The following is a 6,051-nucleotide window of genomic DNA, read 5'->3' as shown; positions in this document are numbered from 1 at the left end:
CTTATTATTGTTAAATATGTCATAATATTAGGATTTCCATAATCTTAGGTATAAAAAAATCAGACGAACACTTTGTCAAAACTCCAAATAATTTTCCCGGATTCTTTGAATTTTAGTTGGGTAAGTGCAACCAAATGCCTCCAAATTTGTTGGTCTTACATTCTAAAGATGTGTATATATATATTTTATAAAAAATATTATATGTACACATTCGGTACACACATCGTTATACGTTACTTTTGAACTTACAAAACATTTTCAATGAAACAATATTTTCATGGGTGAATACAATATAATTTTGTAATTTCAAAAAGAACGTGTAATCGGGTGTACGTGTAACCTAATGCATGTGTATATGTAACATAACTCATTTTTTATAGCGTAAGAATCCGTTCACTGCTCTTTGGTGTACATTGAGTAAATCTCCGAACTAACACAATACTTTGCAAATCACATTCATTAGTTATTGAGAAGTTCTTATATATATATATATATATATATAATTTTGATCTCCTGCACCCTAGGGTGCAGGAAAATTGTGTGTGACCACTAGCGGGTTTTAGTGGTGCAAAAAAAAAAAACCACTAAAATCCACTACCGGGTTTTAGTGGCCGCACACAATTTTCCTGTACCTTAGGGTACAGGGGATTAGAGCTGTATATATATATATATATATATATCAAATATATATATATAACAAAAAAACAATTTGTCTTATTACAAATTTCCAATCTTGATTGATATTAGCATTTGCTGGTAATCAGCGCTTCACTTGTCGATTCTACTCTATTTTGTGGGTCAGCGGACACCCAATTCTGTTTTCCAACAATATTGTCCCTTTCTTCATTAACAATACATATCATTATCACATTATTAACTAACTAATTGAGCATCTTTCCTAGTGGCTTCTTAATTTAAACAAACAAACACACACACTCCTTTTCATGTATCTCAATTACTCACACATAATTAATTATAAGCGCTGTACGTTGTTCAAATTAATTTGATGCCTTAATGAACAGTATAAAATATATATCAATACGCTAATATATCATTCATATTTTTCTAAATATGGAAGACATTTCAGTCTAATTTATAAAAATTCAGGCGTATTTACCGGTTTTGGTAGGGTTTTATGCGCCATTTTAAAAAAGACGGGATTCAAAATACTATTAATTTTGCATTGGACTTTTTTTTTTTATTTTTTAAAAACTGTTGATGTAATTAGCTAAAAAAAAGGGTTTCAACTTTCACTTTCACGCGATGAAAAAAACGTTTAGACAAAAAAAAACACAATAATTAGTGGAAGTTCATAAAATTATATTCTATAATGAATGTGATAAGTAATGGAACAATGAAGGTTTATGCATGTGACAATGTGGAGAAGTAGAGGAGCAACTTGCAAGATTTAAGAAACTCACAATTAATAGCCAGAATAATTCATTGGGGTTTTTTTTTAATTTTTATATTGTAGTTTAATTTTATTGATGAAGCCAAATTAAGAATGATACAATGCATCTACGGACAAAAGTAGAAATGGTGGATGTTTCCCAATCAAATAATTGGGCATTTTCTTGGCTTGTTAGCCAATTTATTTATTAATTCAAGAGTATATCATATCATATATTATTCTAAATTTTTTGGAATCACTGCTTTCTATGTGGGGATTAAGGTTTCAAGATCTGATCTTAATTAGCATTTTTTTAAAATGTTTGGAGCTGAAGACATTAATGTAATAACCCGCCGAGTTTATTGTTCTTTTAATTTCCTTTTAAATATTAACCTTGAGAAGATAATAATATTAGACATCAGATACAACTAACATATAGTCTCTATCGAAATATATATATATATATATATATATATATATATATATAATATATGGTTTATACAATATATATATATATATATATATATTCCATTATATAAACCATATATTGTACATTGATATCTACATCTATTATATATATTATGAGATTTTACTATTATATTGCAATATTTTGTATTCAAAGATTTTGACAAATAAATTTTTTGTGATATATATATTAGAACTGAAATGCAAATATTGATATACATACAGGAACGTGACGAATATCGTGGCCCGTTCTCATGTTAGCAAATTTGAACGAACAACATCACATGTCTCTTTCGATAATCAAGCAATTGAAAGTTCAAACATTGTGCTATGTTAGGAGATTAAATGTATACATGATCATGAGGGTCACATGTGTTGTTTCTTGATTAAGGGCCTACAAAATTAATTTAAATGTTTTTAGTGGATATATCTGGGAATGAAACATTGGCAAATAAAATGGACCCGAATCGATGGATATTCTTTTTGCGCAACAAAATACTTCAGACTATTAACTGTGCCAGCGATATACGATCGATTTGCATGCGTCGGTACGAAGATTTGATCGAGTTTCGAACTTTATTTGGATCCTTACGACTGTATAATAATCTGGAATTCATCAGATCTACATATCGTCATATCGATTAAACACATGGAATATAATATTAACATGGAGATATGCCGAGCGCCGTATATGTAACATTTTTTTAAAAAAAGATTTTCTTGAATTATTTTTCGCACTATAGTTTCAACTCCACTCTCATATATTTTTACTATCATAAAAATTCTTATGAGATTGTCGCACACGTCAATTTTGTAAAACGGATCTCCGAATCGATTTGCGAAAATCATTAATTTTCATTGTAGATATAGATGAGTCGACTCGTCTCTAGATTTGTGACCTACTCACGAAAGCAACCGAGAAAAGGAGAAATGAGATTGCGCTAAGGGATTCTCAGTATTTTAGTAGAGTTGAGAATGAAAACCGCAAAAAAATAATGTAATAAATGGTTAAATTTAATGTGTGAATATATAAAAATATGCATCAAGAAATGAATTTGAGGTGCCACCTTATTTTTGTTTCAATGATATAAACTTCCTTAAATATTAATATATTATTGAGTTTAAGTTCAATACAAGATGATAATGAAAAAAATCTTCCGTGTAAACAAAGTTTTTTTGAGCCCATTATCACGTGCCAATGACAGTCATAATGATTGGTTCTATTTTTTTTTTAAAAAAAGTTATTATTATTATGGGCAGGAATTATCTCGCATTAACTCCATTGGTATGGACATTACCGGTCAATTATTTGATGGAAATACTTAATAAATGCATATACAAAATTATATATATTGGAATTTATCCAAAAATAAAAATATCTTAAAAAAATAAAAATAACAATGAGAGCAATATTGGCCGTTGACCACGTGGCAGGCAGATGCTGCGCACATGGGTCCCAGTCAAAGTCAAGATGACTGTTGAACATCTTGTTGTAATATTTTATTTTACAAAAATAACTTTTTATTGAACGAATTGATATTATTAAACAATATTAGGAAGCAAAATTAGACACTTTATATGAGCTAAATGCATCAACAATTCTTATAAAAAATAAAAAATAGTAATTGTAAATTAAATGATAAAAACCAGACAACTCTATTAGAAAGAGTTTATTAATATTGTTAAGAAATCTATGTAGGAGCTATGGTGCAATTAGTGATTATTCCCACTAATATATTAATATATATATATATATGTATGTATGTATATGTTGATCAACGTGAACAAAAACACTGGACAAATAGGCAAGAAGAAAAAACAATTTTATTTATTTATTAGGACGAAAATATAACGAAGATTAGGGGAAGTTCTATGATCCACCGGGTGAATTTCACCCGGTGGATCTGGGCCGTTCATGGGGACCGGGCTCCATGAAAAGGAGCCCGGGCCTCACATAATTATGTGAGGCCTGGGCTGTTTGGACGGTAGATAATTCATCCGGTGCAGCATAGAATAAGCCTGAAGATCAGATATCAAAAAAATTTTAATCACAGGTAGTGTTTAAGAAAGGATAGGCCCGCCGATGTATTCCAATGACTAAGGTTGAAGTTCGGTTTAAAAATAACTTTTAATTTTTTTTTTTATTTCCTGAAATACTTAGCTAAAAAATTTCAATCATCCAAAAATTAAGATCTCAAACATTTCAATTTTCAATCAATTGATTATTTTTCTTAAATTTCGAAACAATAGTTTTTAGGGTAAAATTTCAAACTTGAAAATTCATATGTATCATAAATCAATATTATAGCAACTAAATATTCGACAAAATTTTAGAATTGTCGAATTTATCTCAAATCACATAATTTCAAAAACTACTACAATAAATCAACCACAAAAATATAATTGATTATTCTATTTTTAATTTTTTTACATAAGGCTTAATTATTTTTTTAATTTAGAACTACTATTTTTTTTTAAAAAAATTGGGTGGGGCTGGAGCCCATCCCCAATGGTGGCTTCGCCCTTGGTTGAAGTTCCGAGACCAGTTGGTCTCAGGTTTCGACTCTTGCATATTGCGGATAGTTTTCCTAATTTATTTATGTATATTTAGGAGTTCTTTGAAATTTTTCTGCACGGGATAAGCATGTCTCGAATCCACGCTAAAGTCTTGTCTGCAGTGCGGGCAATTACTTCATATCATTCTAATCTGGGTTTAAGTCGATGCCACCCACAGGATAATGCCCCATGGGTGGCGTGTCGACGTCGCCCGCAGCGTAGTATCCTGCGAGTGGCATGAACAAAACCCTAATCTGGATCATGAATGTACATGTACCAAGCGCAGCACCCAGAGTGAAACGTTATTGAAATTAATATTTTTTAAAAATTCGGATCAAATGAAAAATCTGTTAATTATAGTGAGGTCGCGTTGCTAATAAAATAGGCGAGAGTGAGGGATAAGTCGTACGTCGTTCTTCGCGGAAATGTCGATGCCACCCATGCGGGTAGTACTCGTGGGTGGCGTGTCATTTTTTAATTGGTCAATTTTGTGGGTCCCACATATGGGCCCACATGGATGGCCAATAAAAAAATGACACGCCACCCATGGGTACTACCCTGATGGGTGGCATCGACGCTTCCGTTCTTCGCAATTATCAATCCAATTGCCACCTGTTTTCACTTACCAGTATTTAATTTTAAAATCCAGACATGTCATTTATATCATTTAAATTAAACAATAGACTGTATATTCTCGAGAAACGAATTTAAAATTACATGTCAAGACTCAAGATACTGAAATTTATCTTGACTTTTTTTTAAAAAAAAAAACCCCAATTTCATTATTTTTGATTTTTTTTTGGGTCTATTCATACTGAAATTTGTTGTAATTGAATCTCGAAACTCAATGTCGCCCATTATTTTGAATTTTGATAGTTGGTTTAGTACGCAGTAGAATTGATCATTCATCCACTGACGAAGGATGTAAAATTCAACTCTTCCAAAATCAGGCATCGGCCATGCATGAACCCCAGTTTCCCACATTTTGGTCAGGTACGTTGTATTTCTTCCAAGAAAGAAGCTACACATTTTTATTAGATTAAAAAATAATATTATTTATCACTTACTTTAATACATCGAACCAAATATTTTAATACATATATGAGGTTTAAACATATATATATATATAGCAATTATAGGCGCATACAAAATTAATTTTGGTAAGTTAACTTGCATGTTTTATATATCTTTGAAAAACATGATTAATTCATATCCAAATGTGATATCATATATGTAATATCCAATTCTATATACAGTGATTTCAGTATCACCGAACCAAGCAAACCAACAATTACAGCAAAATAATTAAAGTGCATAGTGATTTATGAGTTAACACTCAGCTTTTGCATTCAACACAATCCGAATATATACAGCAAATGAAAGCCAAGATTTACGCACAACAAAAACTCATATATACTCGTAAATCACAAAGCCTTAATGCCTTATGCAATTCATGGTCATATAACCGTCGCAATTGTTAGTGATTTAAAAACTGTCACAAAACTCAGTGTTTTTTTTAGTATATATTAGATGCTTTCTTATTTACCATAAAAAATAACACTTATTTTATGTCAGTTTTTTTTTTTATTTACAAAAATATTACAGTCTCTATGTAAAATCGACGTATCCATTAAGTTTTA

Source organism: Henckelia pumila, chromosome 3, assembly GCF_033568475.1.
Source record: "Henckelia pumila isolate YLH828 chromosome 3, ASM3356847v2, whole genome shotgun sequence".
NCBI classification, from domain to species: domain Eukaryota; kingdom Viridiplantae; phylum Streptophyta; class Magnoliopsida; order Lamiales; family Gesneriaceae; genus Henckelia; species Henckelia pumila.
Note: the sequence above shows the minus strand (reverse complement) of the source record.